General features: G+C 43.1%; 1 protein-coding gene across 3 annotated transcripts in view; it reads right to left on the minus strand.

Annotated features, from left to right (window-relative positions):
• RFTN1 (raftlin, lipid raft linker 1) overlaps window positions 1-21,477 on the minus strand; it is a 200,507-nt gene that overhangs the window by 70,720 nt on the left and 108,310 nt on the right. The window lies entirely within an intron of this gene.

A 21,477-nucleotide genomic window follows, 5' to 3' on the forward strand; every position in this document is an offset into this window, starting at 1 on the left:
GCTGCTCAGTGCTGTATTTGCAATGTTCCTACACTCTAAGCTGTACTGGGAAATACCAGGGCTAGATTGCAGAGTCTTGCATCTTTAGAGTCTGGACTTTTTATTCTGAAGGCAATGAGATGCCATCATGACTTCTGAGCAAAGTGACATGATCAGGCCTGTCCTAAGGAAAAGAAATCTGCCCACAGGATGTGGTATGGATCGAGGTGGGGGTTGGTAACAGAGCGAGGAGACAGGAGGCAAGGGACATGGCTGGGGCCCGGAAGTAACTGCAGAGCTCATGGGAAAGGTCATGAGAGCCTACACTTGCTATGGGAAAGGATGTGAGAAGTCCACGGGAGACAAAAAGTAGAGGCAGCAGTCTGTAACACACCATGGGATGCTGATTTGTCAAACAACTGAAGCAAAAAGTAAAATAATAATTATGCTTAGATGACAGGCATGAACTGGGATTGTCTGAACAAGCTGGGACATATGGTCATCTGGTTCAATGTGACCAGCAGTGAAGACCCAGAAAGCTGCTTTAAGAGGCACACAGATGAGTGTTCCTTCTCCTCCTTCCCTGTCCATCACATGACCCACTGCTTCCATCATCACTCTCCTGCTATTATATCCTTGGCTTTCTCTGTCTGACACATCCCACAAATGTCGCATCCATCCAGTCCACCCAGGGCCACAAGCAGGAGGGCTCAAGGTCTCCCGCCAAGGCTGAGGCCACACGGCCACCCTGCAGTGGCTCCCTTCCTCCCTGATCAGCTGTCTTGTGCTTCCCCAGGGCTTTCTCCCCTCTGCTGGGCCCCACCCTCTCCCCACTTTCCCACCACCTCCAGAGATGACTTAAAGACAAAATCGAGGTCAGAAGCTGAGAAGCCCATCCCCATGTCCTCTTCTGGCCCTCCACTCTTTGTCCCCAGCGTCAGTGGGACCCGGTTAAGGCAAAACCCAGGCCATGGAGCTCATGTTTTCTGGCACCCTGGAAGACCCAGCTCTACTTAGGACCACTTCTATCTTCTATATCCTCAATTTTTCTCTCTCTCTCTCTCTCTCTCTACTGGCTCCTTCCACTCAGCATACAACTAAATTCAAGTTATCTTTTTTTAAAAGAAGAAAAAAGAGGAAAGAATCCAACCAACAATAGAAGAAAGTAAGCCTCGTCCACCCACCCCTGCCTCACCGACTCCACCTCCACTCACTCTCTAGCTTCTGTACTGCCTCCTCACGGGCAGCTCCCCACAGCCCTCCTGTCACCTCCATGATGCCAAATCCCACAGGCTTTTTAGCCCTCACCACCCCATCCTCTCTGGTAGTTCATGCATTCCCTCCTCCTGGAGATGCTCTTCCCTGGCCTCACCACCACCTTTCTGCTGGTTTTCTTCCTGCATGCTGGCCTGTATATAGCCCTCACAGCAGCCAGGCTGGTATCTGAAAGATGTGAGCCAGTTAAGGCTGCTCGTTTTAACTCTCCAACGATGTCCCATTTAGAATAAGATTCCCAACCCTTGCCCTGCCCCTCAAATGGGTCTTGCCCGCCTCTCAGGCCACATCCCAAACTCCTGACACCTTCACAAGTCTTTGTCATTGTTTCCCCCCTACCCCAAGATTTGTTCCCATCAGGGGGCCTCAGCACTTTGCAGATCCCTCTGTTTGGGGTGCTGTTCCCCCCTCCATCTCCCTACAACTGGTTTTCCTAGCTGGATGAGAGCTCTATGAGGACAGGCAGTTTGTCTCTTTTGCCTCCTGCTTTGTCCTCAGCATCTGGAACTGTTCCTGGTACACAGTAAGTATTCCTTGGGCATTTATTAAAGGAATGAATAGGTATGAGATTAAATTTGCAGTATCTGAGGTTACCCCCAAGTGGAAACATCTATGAGTCTACAATTTCAGGAAATATCCATCTGGGACCAATAATGTTTTAAAAATATATTCATTTGAGATTCAGAAAACTTGCACATCATTTGCTACTCCTGTCATCTTAATAGTGAAGAAAACTGAGGCCTAGAGACATTAAGGGGGTTGCAGGTCCAGAGACATGTCTCAAGAAAGCATTGCTGTTAAAATGTGCAGTTCTTGGGTTTTCAGTCCATCTCTTAAGAAACCAAGTCAATCTTCCCCTCAGGAAAAAGAAGTAGCAATAAGCAATTTGTTAATATCACTACTTCTTATCAAGGTAAAAAATGCCTCATAATCAGGCATACCCATGGGCCTTGTTTCACAAAGGCACTAAGATGAGGCAATGTAGGTCCCCAAAAACAAAAAGACAGTTTTTTGGAGTTGCTGAGGTTGACAACCCTAGTTTTATACTTTGGTAATATCAGTGACCTTGGAATTACAAGCTTGGGGTTAAGAACTCAAGGGTTCATTAAGACTCCCTGGAACATTCTGGAAAACCAGCTTTAGAGTCTTCATTGAACTCAAATCTCAGCACCACAGTTAAATGAGTGAGTCAAAAGACGTAAGTTTACAGAATTTAACCAGGAGCAGATGTTTCTCTTCACACCACACTGCTTTAACATCCAGTATTCGTGACCTTTTTTTTCCCCCCACCATCCTCTGATTTACATAGGCTTCCAAAGCATTAATGAAACACACTTTAACAAAATGTTGAGATGGTGCCATTGGGCATTGCTATCCTAGTTTTAACCCTTGGTTAAAAAATACTTTGTGATTCCCACGACTCCAGACCAACAAAAATATAACAGGGTCCTAATGACATTTGAAACTCCCATGGTAAACAAGGCAGTTAAACTAAGTACTTGGGGATGGTTTTCATTACAGTGTGCTAAAAAAATGAATGTTTTATTGTTCTTTTATAAATACCCTGGAGAACCCTGGGATGGTTTTTCTGGAAGATGGAAATGATTTGAGAGAGTTTCAGAGCACATGAAGATATGTGATCCCTTTGAGTAACAAATAGGAGATGGGTTTTTTTTGGGGGGAGGGAAGGAACAGCTTTGCATTAACAACTACTGAGAATTATACATTTAAAGATTATCTTCAATGTCCAATAACCCTTATATTCAATACTGAATTTATTTCCACTTCTCGCCTTCATTTTTATTTGTTACGTATTCTCAAAGTTCTCTCCTAGTAGAATGAACCAGAAATGAACATAAGCATGTCAGAATTCATGTATGTGGCAGACTGTATTTTCCAAAGATGGCCACAACAATATCTCTCATTCCACATGGTCTGCTGGAACCTTGTCACTCCTCCATCAAGAGCTGGAACCCATGTCCCCTGTACTTCAACCACTATGGGTCCTTATGACAGCCTCAACCAATGAGTAGGTGAAAAGGACCCTTACGTGACCTCCAAGGTATAATCATCAGAATTCCATGAACTTCCACCTTCTTCTCTTGGGACGCTTGCTCTTAGAACCTAGCTGCCATGTTTTGAGGAAGCCTTAAGCAGTCTGTGGAGAGGCCTATAGCCAACACCAACTTGCCAGCCATATGAGTGTGCCATCTTGAAAGTAGATCCCCCAGCTACCACCAAACAGCCCAGTTGATACCATGTGAAATGGAGATTAGCTGCCTCTGCCAAGTACTGCCCAAGTTGCAGATTTGTGAGCAAAATAAATAAATGCTATTGTTTAAAGCCAATGTTTTGGGGTGGTTTGTTACACAGCAATAGACATCTTTTAAAATACAGTGATCGTCACTAATCCATACCCATAGGAAATACCAGACTGCAATGATTTTGTAAAGTGTAAAATCTAAATCCTTTATAAAAGATGCAGTTAGCAGCACACTCAAATATACAGAAATGTAAACAAGGATAACACAAAAGCCTCGAAGGAGTGAGCCTTCAGAGATCTGCTTTAATAAAGAGGTAAGAGCAATTTGTAATTAGCCTCTCAGTTTGTGATGGTGCATCCAAACTGCTGGAACAAGCAGGTACCCTTGAGGTAAATAAACACTGCCCCTGCAGCGTGGCTTACATTATTAATTGGTTTAGCAAACCTGTAGGCAAACTTAGGCTTAGTTCTTGTTTATCACAAGTTACAAATGTACAGAGCATGAATTAATGATGATGCTTTACTATTCAAAAGCAATAAAGAATGATGCCCACATTCCCAGGCCCCATCAGAGTCAGAAAGGGTCACAGAGACTCCTGTGCTTGAAACTTAAAAAATATATCCATCTGTGTTATTCTTAAGGCATCATAACGAGAAGCTGTCATTGCCCTCTGGGGAGTGTCTTAGAAGTTAGTCAGAGTAGACACTGCATCTCATTCAAACTGGGAAGTCACTGGAAACAAAATTTCTACACCAACTGAATGATGAATAGTTCATCAAAAAACTAACTTTATTTCCACCAGGAATATATTTAAACATTTTCTTTTAAAATTTTTCCATCTCTTCAGGTGTTTTCCATCTAATTTCTACTCCCTGTACCCTCCATATGACAACCTTTTTCTCTCTGAAGAATCTTTCTAACAGCTCCTTTGACTGCTTTTGCTTTTGCCCAATAACATCCCTACCACCCCATCAACACCACCACTATCACCTTTACCAAGACCATCACTGGTACCCCAATGAATAACACCTCCATCACCCTCATCCCTAACATCTACACTACGAATCGCCCCCCAGCTACCTTTTCAAAACTAGGAATGCTGCTATCAGGCTAACAGAATGAAGACGTAGATTGGGAAGTAATTAATTAGATGGGAAACTTCAGTTTAATTCTATTTTCTCATTATTTCATATGCTAAATTTATAATAATGAATTATTAAAATACTTGACTCTTTTGTCCAACTTACATATCCTGGGTTACTTGTATAGAATACAGTACCACCCCTATAATGGTAATATGCCCTTTTTCTCATTCTTTTAAACACATAAGAAGTCAAAAGTGATCCCACAAATGAATCATTTAAAGTTTAGATTTTTCTCACAACAGATTTTTTCCACTGGAGTGTCAGAAGGCAATGTTGATTTTTAACCTTAAAAGGAAAACAAACTTTGTAAAAATAATAGCCCTTATATTGAGCTCCAATTACAGTTGTTAGTTAAGTAGGAGGACAAAAATAGTTACCAATCAATCAGCAAACACTGCCATACTGGATGAAGAGCAGAGGGAATACTAAGACATACCCAGAAAAATTCACAAAATGAGGGTATATGGCACCGAAACGCAGCACACCACTATCATAAACCTGAACTAATCAAATAAGGCTCTTTGATAATGAAGGGGAAGTCATTTAAAAGCTGGATTGACCATAGACTCACAGAATATCAGAGCCACAGGCAATCCTAGAGATTATCATTCTAGTGCAAAGGTTTTTTTTTTTTTTACGGGGAAGAAAGCTAAGAATTTCAGAAAGTGAAACAGCCCACCTAAATGGCTGCCTAAGTTATTAGATAGTAGGTTTCTTTCACTGGAATCAGGAGAGAATTCTGGAATTGGGTTTAAAGTTCCAGATTTCTTGAGGAGGCAAGTCAGTTTCAATAACTGTGTATCTCATCTCCAAGTGCTTTCTCCCTCCCCGCAGTGTCCTCTAGCCATCTTCAGCCCTGCTGACTCCAATCCTAATGGGACCTGGCTCTTTGAGTGGGAATTCTCCCAAAGGCAGAAAAGGGGAAAACCTTATGTGGGCTGTAATTCTGTCACACTGATTCTCAAAACCCTCAGAAAAGATTTTACATAATCACAAGCAATTAAAATGAAACCTTCCAGTGTCGGGGGAAGATACAGCAGGCAGCCTAACTGCCTGCCAGGATACACTCCATTTCTCAGACAAGACACCCCACCCTCACATGCCATGAGGTTAGTTCAAATTCCCACACTCATTATCTGTGCTGGATCCCAGACAGGAGGTGTCACCGAGGGGGGATGTTCAGCACTTCTGAACACACAGATGGGAAAGTTCAACCTGTGCTGTAAACCAGTCAGCTGCCCCATGTGTTCACTGACGGTGCATAATTGACACTCAAAACATGTTCCAGCTCATAAAAAGTTTACATATATAAATATATATTACATATATATAAAAGTATATATTACATATATATAAAAGTATATATTACTTATACATACATAAAAGTTATATGTGTATATATGTACACACACACACACACACATATATATATATATAAAATAAATAAAAGTCTGGAAATTTTCCTGGTGATAACAGCAAATTCCATATTTGTAAATGAGTCTGCTGGGACGTATGAAGCATTAACAGGTGATATCCAACCCTCACAAGTCACTTCCAGGGAGGGTTTTTCAACAAGTCCCAACCATGCCAAATACTGAAAAAAGCTACTTGGAGTTGCAAAAAAAGAAAACGTGTGAGTCTCCTAACCCTCTGTACTTTATCTTCATTGCATCACTGTTCAAAGCATCTGTTCCCATACAATTCTGAGGCCCTGCAAGCCTTGGAAACACACAGGCTCTTGCTCTTTCATTCTATAAACATTCACTGAGCACATGCTAAATGACCTATTCTGAGCTCAGCATCAAACAAACAAACAAAAAAAGACAAGAAACAATACACACAATAAGTAAAAACAGTAACGTGTCTTAAGAGGTGGCAAGAACTTTAGGTAAAAGGAAAATAGAGGAGACAAAGGGAGTCCAAAATACTAGGGTAGGGAGTGGCAGGAGGCAAGCTGCTCTTTTAAAGATGGGTGGGAAGGTAGGTGCACTGAGGTAACCTGGAACGAAGATTTGAAGGAGGTGAAGGAATCAGCCAAGCAGATATCTAGGGATAGATGCACCATAGACATTATGTTCACTGCCAAGAGTGGGACCAATATTCACTAACTACAGCATAAAACTCCAATGCACATAAGCCAGAAAGTGAAATACACCACTTATAAACACTCATACACTATACAGCCTGGATATAACCTAGTGATCTCCTGGATTTTACCCCCTAAAATGTTATTTCTCAAAAATGAGGGAATTGCTCTGACATTTACATACGTTCAAGATCTCTCACAATATAAGGACTCTCTCAGTTACTTTATTTTGAACAGCAAGATGCTTATTGGGGAAAACATATTCAAAGCTACTTTGGGACATTTATTGAAATAAGCTGATGGACTTTTTTTTTTAATTTTTTTTTTTTTTCAGATGGAGTCTTGCTTTCTCACCCAGGCTGTAGTGCAGTGGCGCGGTCTTGGCTTACTGCCAGCTCCACCTCCTGGGTTCACTCCATTCTCCTGCCTCAGCCTCCCAAGTAGGTGGGACTACAGGTGCCCGCCACCATACCCGGCTAATTTTTTTGTATTTTTAGTATAGACGGGGTTTCACCGTGTTAGCCAGGATCATCTCGATCTCCTGACCTCGTAATCTGCCTGCCTCAGTCTCCCAAAGTGCTGGGATTACAGGTGTGAGCCACCGCACCTGGCCAGACTTTTTTTTAAGGAGGAAAATAAATCTAAGAAAAATTTAAAATAATTCCTACAACATGGAAAACAATTTGGGGTGCTATAGTAGGCAATCTTCTTAAAGATGGCTTTAAAAAAAGCAATGCAGGGCTGGGCATCGTGGCTCATACCTGTAATCCCAGTACTTTGGGAGGCCGGGATGGGAGGATCACTTGAGGCCAGAAAAGGCATTTGAGACCAGCCTGGGTAACATAGCATGACCCCATCTCTATAAAAAAAATCTTTAAAAAATTAGCTGGGTGTGGTGGTGCACACCCATAATCCTAGCTGCTTGGGAGGCTGAGCAGGGAGGATGGCTTGAGCTCAGGGTTTGAAGCTGTAGTGAGCTATGACTGCACCACTGCACTCTAGCTTGGGCAACACAGTGAGACCCTGTCCCTTAAAAACAAACAAACAAAAAACAAAGCAATGCAGGAATTCTACACACAAATGAACACCAATGAACCACTGTGACATAAATGAATCTCACAGACACAGTGCTGAGCAAAAGACACCATTTATACAAACAGGCGAAGCCACCCTTTGGTGTTAGAAGTTAGAGAGGCTTCCCTCGGAAGGGGAGTGGGGAATTGTGGGCGTGGCTACAGGAAGGGTTCAGGCTGTTGCTCCTGCTCTATTAATATTTCTTGAGTGTTGGTTACTCAGGTGTGTTCATTTTGTGCTAACTCATTGAGCTGTACACTTATGATTTATGCACTCTCCTGTATTGATGTTATCTTCAATAAAAAGAGGTGTTTTCTATTTTTTTAAGAGCAATGTGAAGTGTTTCCATTATGGAGATTTCTTATTGACAGATGAGCTGGACAAGAAAAATCAACTCTCCTAATGTTATGTGACTGAGCACTTATGACTCAGGACAGAATTTCCAGAGATAGCATCATTTATGAATTTTTAAAGTGCTGAATCCCAAACAATTTGGAAGAAAGTAAATAGGATGAGCTTGAAACTGTGTTAGATGGCCCTGAAAATCATGCTGGTGATGATAAAGGCAACCAAGTGCAATAATACATGAAAAAAATAGTACAGAAATAAAATTGTTCCATGAGATATAAACACGGGAAAAGCACCATTTCCAAGTTTATACAATTTATATAATTTAAAATATGCATGTGTAATTAAATTAATATTATAAGCAGAAATTATTTCAAATATATTCCTCAAATGTTATATGCCAAAGTTGGCCCCAAACTTTTTAAATGTTTTTCATGGGAAAAATAGGAGATTGTCTTTTAGATCTTGGCATATATGCCTTATATTGCTCTGTGCTCTGCCTCCCCTTATGACTGAGAAGACTCAATCACAAATGCTTTGTATCAACTTAGAAATTATGAAAAACTGAAAATTGTTTAAATAAATGAATTCTACTAAAATATGCTGTCCAAGATAGTAGCCATATGCCACATGTGGTTATCAAGCACTTAAAATACGACTCATGAGACCAAGGAGCTGAATTTTTTTTTTTTTTTTTAAAGAGACAGGGTATCACTCTGTTGCCCAGGCTGGAGTGCAGTGGTGTGATCATAGCTCACTGTAACTTTGAACTCCTGGAATCAAGAGATCCACCCCCCTCAGCCTCCTGAGTGGCTGGGATTACAGACATGCACCACCATGCTCAGCTAATTTTATTTTTATTTTTGTAGAGACAGGGTCTTGCTATGTTGCCCAGAATGGTCTCAAACTCCTGGCCTTAAGCAATCCTCCTGCCTCTAATTTTAATTTTAAAATGAAAGCAATATGAAATATTTTTCTGTTAAGTACAACTTTACTTAGTAGAATATTTCGCTTCAATTATTGAAAAGTTAGCATCCAAATTGAGATGTGATTTAAGTCACATCAGATTTTCAAGACTTTGGCCTCCCAAAATGCTGGGATTATAAGTGTGAAAATCTGATGTCACTTGAAGCCTTGAAAGAAACCTGTAAAAACTTGTAAAAAATTTTTTAAAAAGTAAAATATCTCATTATGTGTTGAAAAGGTACTATTTTGGATATATTGGGTTAAATAAGACTTATTACTAAAGTTAATTTCACTCTTGTTTTTACTTAACATGACTATTAGATTTAAAATATACATAGATGGTTCACTTTATAAGACAGAGTTGCTAAGGAATAAAATGCCATTTTTGATCAGAGACCTCAGGGGAGAGATAAAAGAAAGAAACATCAAACCTGGAAAGACTGATATTTGAAGATCTGATTAACAGCTATGGCAGAAAAAGTCCAGGAGTCAGGAGAAATATGAGAAAGCAGAAAGGAAAGGGAGAAACCAGTGCATCTTTTTTTAAATTTTTAGAATTAAAAAAAATTTTTTTTAGAAACAGGATTTTTCTCTGTCACCCAGGCTGGAGTGCAGCAGCGTGATCCTAGCTCAGCTAGTGCACCTCTTGAGAGAAAGTGGTCAGATTACCCGGGGCTGATCCAGACAGCACAGCAAATTCTATCTACAATTCCACACTGTCAACAAATCCAATTGACCTAGTTTTTGCTAGGTGTTAGAAGATTGCTATATCTGTTATTAAAGATACTACAAGAATGGCAGAAGTGCCGAGCACGTCTTTCTATAGTGAAAAAAGAGAGGAGGGAGTTTTTAATTGCTCTGCTCCAAATCTTTCCCTCCATTAGAGGTTTCATTGAGGATTAGAAAACACACAGTTACACCAAATGTTTGGGACAGGAAGATTTGTTTTAATGGAACCAAGAAAATGCAATAAAGTACTAGATTCATTTGAATCTATGGCAATTTTGTACTTTTGTAAGCAGCCAGGATTAGTACTCATTTTAAAAAGAGGACTGAGTGCAGTGGCTCACACCTGTAATCCCAGCACTTCGGGAAGCTGAGGTGGGCGGATCACCTGAGGTCAGGAGTTTGAGACCAGCCTGGCCAACATGGCGAAATCCTGTTTCCACTAAAAATACAAAAATAGATTAGCTGGGCGTGGTGGCAGGTGCCTGTAATCCCAGCTACTTGGGAGGCTGAGGCAGGAGAATCGCTTGAACCTGGGAGGCAGAGGTTGCAGTGAACTGAGATTTCACCATTGCACTCCAGCCTGGGCAACAAGAGTGAAATTCTGTCTCAAAAAAAAAAAAAAAAAAGAGAGAGAGAGAAGAAAACCTGTCAACAGATGAATGGATGAAAAATTGTAAGAGGTATATGTGTGTGTGTGTAATGGAATATTATTCAGCCTTAAAAAATATCTTGCCATTTACAACATGGATAAACCTAGAGGACATTATGCTAAGTGAAATAAGGCAGACACGAAATGAAAAATAGTGCATGATCTCACTTATATGTGGAATCAAAAAAAAAGAAAACATCAAATACATAGAAACAATAAAACACTGGTTACTAGGGCAGAAAGGAAATGGGGAGATGTAGGTCAAAGGGTACGAAATTGAAGATATGCAGGATGAATAAGTCTGGAGATCTAATGCACAGCATGAGGACTACAGTTAATATTTTATTGTATACTGGAAATTTGCTGAGAGATTTTAGGCGCTCTTACCACAAAAATGGTAACTATGCAAGATATATTAATTTGCTTAACTACAGTAACCATTTCACTATGCATGCTGTAAACCTTAAATATGTACAATAAAAATAAAACTTAAAAATAAATAGAAAAGAGAGAAGAAACTGACCACACCCCCGCCCACCCCACTGACTACCTGTGATTTTTCCATGGTTGGTAGGTGGTCAATAGATTCATCATTGATTTGGTACATTTTCCGAAGTATGTGCTATGGTATAGATAGGTATTTGGTCTCGGTCTCTCTCCCTCTCTCTCTCTTTCTTTTTTCTTTCTTTCTCTCACCTTGAAAAATAGAGCAGTATTTGGAGAGGAGGAAAAGCCAGGAGAAAGTTCTCAGGTCATTTTGAAGAATGCCAATTTAAACCAAGCAAGCAAGTTTTGCACCCGGGACATCTTCAGAGCCTTGACTCTTTTAAGAAGCATCATGGGCCGGGTGCAGTGGCTCACGCCTATGATCCCAGCACTTTGGGAGGCTGAGGCAGGTGGATCTCGAGGTCAGGAGTTCGAGACCAGCCTGCCCAAAATGGTGAAACCCCGTCTCTACTAAAAATACAAAAAAATTAACTGGGCGTGGTGGCGGGCGCCTGTAATCCCAGCTACTCGGGAGGCTGAGCCAGGAGAATGGCTTGAACCCGGGAGGTGGAGGTTGCAGTAAGCCGAGATCGCACCACTGCACTCCAGCCTGGGTGACAGAGAAAGACTGTCTCAAAAAAAAAAAAAAAAAAAAAAAAAAGCATCATGACTCTCCAAGAGGGCTTACTTACAATGTGTGTGCCTCTGAAACATACTGGAGAAGGAAAACTCTTACCCAGCAGCATTCCAGGGAGGGTGCAATCAAGAGCCATTGGCTTGGATGGAAAACAGAAACTCCAAATCTTCAGCCCTTTAGGCTTCACTCTTGGCCAAAAACAAACATGACTGTCTGCTGTGAGCAAGAATGGTTCAGAGACAACAGGGGCCAGAAGCTGTGGGCTGCCCCAGCTCATCCACTGCCAGTCTACTTTGGGACCCATCTCAATAGGGTAGGGACAAAGTAACATCCAGGTGCCCCATGGCCACAGCCAGGTCCGGGAGAAGCAGCTGCTCACCCCTCACCTTCAGGAGCTCCCAGGTTGGCCTACAATCAACCCAAAACACCAGGCCTCAGGCAAAGTCATGTCAGCCTTGATACCATCAACCTCCTAGCAACAAGCGGAATGGAGACATCCCCTGGGTGGCTGGAAAGTCACCTTGAGATGACAGAGTGTTATGCCCAGGCCCAGTCTCTCCCTGGAACAAAGCATTCCTGGTCACACAGCTGCCACCTCCCCTTGGTTACCTTCTGCTTCTCCTCTGGTCATCTGCCTCCTGCACTAGCTCTAGAATAGTTTTGCTTCCTTGGATGTGGGGTAATTTCTCTGCAGTGACGACAAAGGAGTACAGGCCTCACAGCAGCCACAGGCTGTCCACAGAGCTAACAATAGGCCACTTGTCTATTCTGTGCACATTTTTTAGGGATCCCAAGTTGTTATTTCTTTCTGATTTAACTATAAGTCATTTTATTATTATTTCATATGATATGTGCTCCAAATGCTAAAAATTACATAAAATTTTAATGCTTTACATGGGCAAGATCTAATTCCCTGGTCAGATATTAAAACCAATTGCTCAATAAAAAATTATATTAAGGAGAACAATGAAGATAATTCAGCAAACCCATGAGAAAAAAAAAAGAACATCTTAAAATTTTAAATTTTAAAAAAACAACCTCAGAACTATCCTAGGACTAAGGCAAAAACACACAAGACCTCTATGGGATAAATGGCGGCGGTTTTTAATTGTACCCCGAAAACATTTTGGATCATGCCTCACAAAAATATGCTTCTGTGGAGGTTGCCAGTGACTTCGTGGCCACTCCAGCAATGGCTGTTTCTGACATTAGTGTTAGGGGTTAGTGGAAAGGGCTGATAACTCCTCCATCGCTGAAATGCCCTCTTCCCCTGGCCTCCATCCCCCACACTCAGCAAGTTTCACTCTGACCTCTCTGGCTACTTACTTTTTCTTTTCTCTGAATGCTGGAATTCCCCTGGGCTCAGCCCTAAGGACTTTTTCCTTCACACCCTCCCTTCCTTCCTGGGCGATTTCATCCATGACCGTGGTTTCAGTTACCATCTGCCAGCAGGCGTCTCCAGCCCAGATCTCTGCACAGAGCTCCTGAAGCACAGATGCCACAGCTCATTCTGCAGTCATCCTTATCTCAGCAAAGGGCCCATTAATCCAACTGCAGGAGCCAAACGAGTCTTGTCCTCTCCCTCTCCACGGTGCCTCGTTACCCCATCCAGAAGCAACCCTGGTGGTCTGCCTGGCTCAATATTTCTTAGATCTACCTCTCTACATCGCCGTCAAGACGCTCCACCTAAACTAAGTGACGATCTCTTGTCTATGAAGAGTTACTCCAACAGGGTCCTAACCACACCCACTCTTGACCCACAAGCCAGTCACTAACCTGCAGCCATTCTGATCTTTCCAAAGTATACATGTAGGAATCATTCTCCAGATGCTCCTGAAAGCCCTCCAGCAGCTTTGCACTACACTTAGGATAAAGGGCCCCATCCTCAGCCTGGCCTGCAGGGCTGTATGGGGACCCGACTCACTCTCCAGCCTCACTCCACCTCACTCGCCCCTCTGTCATTTGCAGGCAAGACACAGTGAACTCCCTTCTGCTCCTCAAACCAAACTTACTCCCTCCCACCTTGGCTTTGTCTGAGCTGCTCCAGGAGTCCCCACCACCTCCACCCTCCCTCCCCTGTTGACCCTCAGGTCTTGGTATGTACACTTCATGGAGCACTCCCCCAACACCGCCAGCCTGGGGCAGGCCCCTTGCCATGTTCTACTCGACAGCGCTCACCCATCTGTGATCCTACAACCCTCATGTGCCCATCTGCCCTGTGTCTGTGCCCTCAGCTAGACTCTAAGTTTCACGTGTCCAGGGCATTACCTAGACCGGCTTACTAAAGTATTCCCAAACACTACCAGCAAAGATCTGTTCAAAGAAATGTGAACGAAACCTGACCCACTGATGCTGGACAGTAGATTCCCGCAGAGGGAGAAAATGAAGCACAAGAATGTATCTCCTTTTTTGGGGAGCGATTGAGACAAGCGTACGACCCCTTCCCTCCCTCCGGCTTAAATTAACTTCAGCTAACCTCTCTGGACAGAACAGGAAGATCACAGGCTAATAAAAATAGCAAGAGGACAGAGGATCAAGAGAGGCCAGGGTGGGAGAGGAACTTCATAAGAAAACAGCGGCCTCCAGGCAGCAGCTCCTGCATTTTTTCCTCCATTAGGAACATCTAAGCCTGTAACCTTCCTCCTCCCTCCCCTGCCAGCATCAAAGGAGGGGATGCCCATTACCTCGTGCCCCTCCCACCTCGCCCCGCCTGGAACCTGCCTCCATCTTTTATCACCTCTTCTCTCCCAATACCTTTCAGCTGAAAAAAATGTTCAAATCTTCCAGGCATGGTGGCTCATGCCTGGAATCCCAGCACTTTGAAAAGCCAATGGGGCCGATCGCTTGAGCCCAGGAATTCAAGACCAACCTGGTAAAACCTTGTTGGTTTGACACCACATGGTGAAGCCCGGTCTGTAACAAAATTAGCTGGCCATGGTGGCTCGCGCCTGTAATCCCAGCTACTTGGGAGGCTGAGGCAGGAGGACCATCTGAGCCTGGGTAGGTCGAGGCTTCAGTGAGCTGTTATTGTGCCACTGTACTCCAGCCTGGGCAACGGAATGAAGCCGTGTTTCAAAAAAAAAAAAAAAAGACGGGGTGGGGATCTCAAATCTCCTAAAGTAAACTGCTCTTCTGTCCTTCTAAACACATTTACTTAAGCCCATGGCAGGAAGGCCTCTGCCTGTTTTATACTATGACAACTGCTCTTGCAAGACTTACCCGTGGCATCCAGTGGCCAAACCCAGTGGGCCCCTCCCACTTGACCTCCTCCCAGCTTTTGATACTATTCTCCATCTCTTCTCAAAGCATGCTCTTCCCCTGGATTCTGTAACATCACACTCTTCTGTTCCTCCCTCTACCTTGGAAAAGCGCTATTTTTCTTTCTCTGGATTTTACCAAAGTATATCTCCGTTATGAATTGGCAAAAAACTGGTCCTTCACCACAGATAGCGTGAGACAAACTGGTCTAGATCTTGCAGTCTTTTTAATAGATCTGTCTGCTTATGCTGAAAAACCAAGAAACCTCACAAGAAAATATAAACTTAACTTCTCTAAAACAAAGCCAGCCAGGTGCCCAAACAAACAACAGATCTTGCAACTTTGGGTCCATATTTCCACCAGGCATCAGAGTGGAGGCTCAGTGGAAACTGCCCCTTGAGATGGGCATGTGCCACTGGATGACCATCCTTACCACCATTCTTGCCTGCTCTCAGGGTTGACACCTCAGACACCCACATCTCTGTTGCTGGCTTTCTTGCAAGTCCCAGCCCAACAACCACAGCTGCCTTCTGGAATGTTCCCTGAGTGTCCCCCTGACCCCTCAAGTCTTCATACAACCATCCCCATTCTCATCACCTCTCTGCCCCCAGGGCTCCTCATGCTGTGTTCTTGGTCCTTACAGATGACCCCATCTCACACCTGAGTCACCCAGGTGTCATCCTTGGCACCTCTCTCTCCTTCAAAGACACGAAGGTTTAGTGAGTATTCCTCTTTCTCTTTCAATGTATCCATTAACTCGATGCTTATGTATTAAGTCCTGAAGACACAACAGTGAGCAGGGTACCCCATTGCCCCCTGCAAGGCCTGCGCCAGCCACCAGCTCACTGTCTTCCACTCTGAAGACACACTCATTGCTGGGATGACACTCCATTTTCTGCCTTTACTTCCCCTCAACACCCCCCCTCCCCAGGTTCATCTTTTTTAAATGTCACTATTCTCTTGGTTTGTGGGTGGGTTCTGGTGCAGCAAGCACAGGAGAGCCTTTTTAACATAATTTTCATTTCACTCTGAATCGGCATCTTACCCTAATTAAAATTAGACTCTCTGCACCGCACTTGTAGAAATGAAACTCTGAATACTCAACAATCAGCCAGAAAGTAAATGATGAGTCATTTACATAACAGGCAAAATTTCATCATCCCGGAGATTTGGGATATTCTGTTTCATTAAAAGAAGCCATTGAGATTTTTCCATCTGTCAAGGTGCTTTCTTTAGGTTGAGGCATGAGTAGCATCATTCGGTTTTCTGAAGGACAATGTACTCGGTTTAATCCAGGACAGTACACTCATTGAGTGGGACCAGCTGCCCCTCAACAGTCTTCATTGCAAAGGCTCAGTGGGCCAGTGCAAGATGAACCTAGTTCTTAAGGAGATCAGGGAGGTCAGGAGCTCCATCACAAAAGGGAGTCAACTTGGGGAACAGAGCCCAGAGCTGAAGGCAAAGGCCCCCATGTCTTGTCTGGACAAGGGCAGGGAGCATGGCTTTCTCCCACAGGCAGGACGTGGCAATTTCCATCAGCAGAACCTGGGCAGCAAAGGCCTGGAGCCCATCCTTCACTGAGGGGACGCCTTCAAGGCTCTCCAACATCTGACCCCATGTACCCAACACGCGTTATGGCCATTTGCCTCCTATGCTCAACCTCACATTCTGGCTCTGACAGCCTCCACCTCTGTCCAGAAAGGGACAAGCTATACAGGAGAGGTAGCATGGCCAAGTGCTCAAGAACACGGTCCCTGGGTCCAACAGGCTGGGTTCATATCTCAGTCCTGCCATGCGCAGTTACAACACTGGGCAAACTGCATAGCTTCTCTGTGTCTCAGTTTCTTCATCTGTCAAATGAGGATAAGTCTTCACAGGCATGAGATGAGGGTTAAGGGTAGAGTAGACATGAGCACTTCAGCATAAGGTTTGCCTAACGCATGAGGAGGATTCCCTCTGCAGAGTAAAATCTTATTTTAAATTTAAATAAACCATAGATACACAAACATGGGCCAGCAGCATATGAGAGACAGACAGAGACACACACACACACATATATAATATATATTACATATATATTATATATGTAATATATATTATATATTATATAAATATATATTATATATATTATATATGTAATATATATTATATAATATATAATATATATGATATATAAAATATATTATATATTTTAAATATATATATTTAAATATATATTATAAATATATAATATATAAATATAAAATATATATATTTTATAAATATATATATTTTATATATATATATTTTGTTTTTCTCCTGGTTTCCTGTATTTCTTCCTTGGGACTCCATGCCATGCCCTACATCTTTACAGTAAACCCGCCTGACTCACTAGAGCTCGCCAGACTAAGGCTCTGCTCCACATAATCAAAGGAAGCCCACCCAGAACAGCCTTCCTTCTCTTTTGTCCAACCCACACTCAAGTCAAACGGGACTTGGCTCTTCCTCAGCCTTATGCCTTCAACCCATGCTCCTGTCCATGCCAGCAACAGCACAGAGCTGCCCACCTCGCCTCTCAGCCTCCTCCAGTCTCAGTTCCTCACTTTGCAGAGCCCTCGTTCCACACCTCTCTGAAGCTCTCTCCAGTCCACCTAGCCAAAGAACCTTCTGGCCACTCTGAAGCCCCTTGGCTGCCCACTCGTGCCTCTCCTATGGAGGGTCTAATCCAGGCTCCATCATTTAGCAGTTCCAGCCCCTGGACAAAGCCCTCTGACCCTTGAGCTTAGTTTCCTGGTGTCTAGAAGGGAGACTCCACTGCCATTCTGGTCTCTCAAAAGTTCCATTTGAGAGACCAGAAGTACATGCCAGAAAATGTGCACAATGACTGAAAACTTCAAAGTGCTCTCCAAACTGTAGACCTTTCCCATAGACGCTCTCATGAATGAACAGCAATTTGAAGATGAACACATAGGCTGTTCATTCTGTGTCACTCTGCCTGCTTTACAATCCTCTGGGAGCCCTGAAGAGTGGGAAATTCCAGAGGCCCCCACGGACCTGCCAGCCACACAGTCTCCAGGTGCACCTGATGGGCTGGTTGAGCCCTTGTCCCAAAGGAATTCTGACAGCTTCTCAATTTTTCATCCCTTGAGCATTCGGCTCTAGGACTTAGAAAACAAGTCTCTCCAAGTCTGCCCATAGCTCTGCATTTTAAATGTTCTGTGGTCCATAATAACTTACATAAAGGGCCAATAGGATGGAACACAGCAGGACACAACAGGAGAAAACAAAATGCAGTAACGTAGATTTCATTTGACCAGCTAGAGCACTCAGAGAAACTGGCAGACCACACCAAAAGGAATGGAGTCATCATCATCTTTACACAACTCCCTTCACACTCTGAAAAGTCATGATGGAGAGAGGCATAAATTACGGCGTCTTCAGCTAATTTTACATGACACAGACACAAATGACTTTACTTTTCCTAATCGTGAGAAATAATGAAATCTCTCCCTCCTTCTATCCGTGTCCTCTATCCAAAGGTTCTGCTAATTTAAAACATTTGGTGGGAAAATAATACTGGGGCATTGTTCTTATGAAAAAATCTAATCCTTTTGAGTTTAATTCTAATATGCAGAGAAGAATATGAACCTGTCCTGCATGATGGTACTATGACAAAACGAGTTAATTACCATCTCATCCTAAGATCAATCTACTTGTCATAGGAACGGGAGCCATTATTTCACACAAAATAATGACCCAGATAAAAATGACTGCAAGCTGAGGCAGCCAATGACACAGCTTCATCTTGACCTAACTGAGCTGCAATTAACAAGTGTCACCACTACATATATATAAATAGGGCCAAAGCTATTCATTAAATATTTGCAGTGAAAAAAAACCACAAATGGTTTTTAGCATACGTCTTCCTGGGAAGCACCTGTGGTCTTCTACCTGGAGTGATGACAGAAAAATTTACACGTGTAAAATTCAGCCATCAGTTGGAATAGCCATGGGTGTTGGAGAGGTACGTGGAATTGTCCTCTGCTCTTTGCACACAGAGGTGGTATTTTCTTTAGAAATTATGGCCAGCAACAGAAAAGAGGAGCAGGGAGAAGGGGGCCCAGTCCCATTATTTTGTCCCACTTCTTGTTGTCATGGCAACTGGACTAGAAACTAAAGCCACAGCCAGCAATGACAGCGAGAAATGCTGGGTCTTTCCAAGTCCAGCCCTGTCCACTAACAGACAATGCGGGGGCAAATGGTGGGGCAACCTCAACACACCTGGCTCCTCCAAGGCAGGAATGACCATAAGCCACATTTCTGTTTAGAGGAGCAGAGATGGAACTCTGGGATAGACATCTGGAGACACTGCAGGTCAGAAATCTCACTGCTGCCCTGGTGTGCAAGCTGTCCAGTCTGTCTTCTTATTTAAAAACCAAGTGTATGACAGGAGCAGGATGATACGATGGGCTTTAAAGCCTATTATTTTCAAAATGTTAAGAACAGAACTCTTATACTATAAGTCTTCACTTAATGTTGTCAATAGGTTCTTGGAAACTGAGACTTTGAGCAAAATGACAAATGAAACCAATTTTCTTCTCAAGGTTAAAACTAAATGACACTGAATGAAATTGAGGACCTGCTGTATGCTGTTTCACTAAAAGTCAGTTTCTAAGAACCTACACAGTGTTAAGGACTTATACAAACACAGAATGAGCAGGTGTCATTTACTTCATAAATTATCTAATGAATCATCAGATACACATGTGCATACACACATCTATAATCAGTGGGAAAAAAAAGAATGCTGGCATAAAAGATAAAAACTGGCTAATGTCCTTCAGGGCATAAAAACCCTAACTTTGAGGGCATTTTCCACTGGACAGATGTACATCTCCACTTGGGTACTACAGATACAACACCCCAGTAGCTCGCAAATCGGGCTGTTTCCTGAAGAACTGAGACAGGATCACTGCAATGGGTCAGTCATGCAATGACCTAATTTGGTTAAGACAAAGTCACCAACTCATATCAACTCATATGTTTTCTTTCTTTTAAGAGACTGGGTCTCACTCTGTCAGCCAGGCTGGAGTGCAGTGGTGCAATCATAGCTCACTGTGGTCTCAAACTCCTGGGCTCAAGCAATTCTCCTGCCTCAGCCTCTAGAGTAGCTAGGACTATAGTCAAGCACCACTGTGCTCGGCTTTTTAAAAAGCTTTTTTTTTTTTTTTTTTTTTTGTGGCAGAGATGGAGCTCTCACTATGTCGCCCAGTCTAATCTCAAACTCCTGAGCTCAAGCAATCCTTTTGCCTCAGCCTCCCAAAGTGTTGGGATTACCAGCTGAGCCACTGTGCCCAGCCTCAAATCACATGTTTTTAAAAAGCATATTTGAGAGTGGGCAGAGCCTTATGCCTTTCTTTTACTCACTTACCCCTCAAATATTCCAAGCATCTGAGTCTTAATTACAAAACCATTTCTAAAATGATTTTTTCCTGGTATTCGGATCATAGGGTAAATTCCACTTCTAGGATGTCCCTATACAAGTTGATTATTTGCAGCAATCCAAACAAAGATATCTCTATTTCTATAGAAAGCTACATGCATTATTAAAACACTTGTGTTCTCAGGCTTATGCGTATGTGAACAAAAGCTACTTCCCCCCTCCTCCATTTCTTAAATAATAATCTGAATTCTACCAGAGTAGAAAGAGCCTCCGTCATCCTAGTAAAATTACCAGAAATTCTGACCTCAGAGATCATCTGGCTCCTGGTCTATGGGCCATAGACCCATACATGAGCGGCTACTCCCAGAGTCCCTGGAGCCTGAACACTCAATACATGTTGAAGGGAGGGTGGCAGCAAGGAAACAAATCTCCTTTAAAGGGACAACCTCATCATTTCACTGTTATACAAAATTCCTCTCAACGGCTTCCCGCTGCCTTTACAGCCCTGTCCCAGCTGTCTCTGGCCCCTTCTCCCGACCCTCACTCTCCCTCTGACGTTCTTTTGATTCCCCTCCCTCCCTCCTGCCTCAGGCCCTCATGTACACTGTTCCCTGTTTGGAGGGCTTCCCAACCTGTCCGAGCACAGCCGCATCCCCAAAGACACCCCGTCATCCTTCCCATCTCAGCTCCAAGTACCTTCCGGATCCCCTTGCTCCTCAGCCCCGGCCACTTCTGCTGGTAACACTCACTAGTTCGGCTGTTTTATTCTCTGTATCCCAGCATCTAGTACATTCCTGGCCCAAAGCTGACAGCTGACAATATTTATTAACAAATTCCCTAATTGGCTGATTGGACCTCAAATCACAATCACCTGTATGGGGTGGGAATTGTCGATTACTAGGGAACACTGGGTAAGAGAGAACAAGATAAGCATCAAGCAGTGAACTCAGCCCCAGTTTGGGGCTAGGACATTCCTTCTATAGTAAATATCGTATTAAAACTCAAGTAGACGCTACAGTTAGGCACAAAACCTCATATGGTTCACTAGTTCGGCTGTTTTATTCTCTGTATCCCAACATCTAGTACTATTCCTGGCCCAAAGCTGACAGCTGACAATAATTATTAACAAATTCCCTAATTGGCTGATTGGACCTCAAAT

Source organism: Pan troglodytes, chromosome 2, assembly GCF_028858775.2.
Source record: "Pan troglodytes isolate AG18354 chromosome 2, NHGRI_mPanTro3-v2.0_pri, whole genome shotgun sequence".
NCBI lineage: Eukaryota > Metazoa > Chordata > Mammalia > Primates > Hominidae > Pan > Pan troglodytes.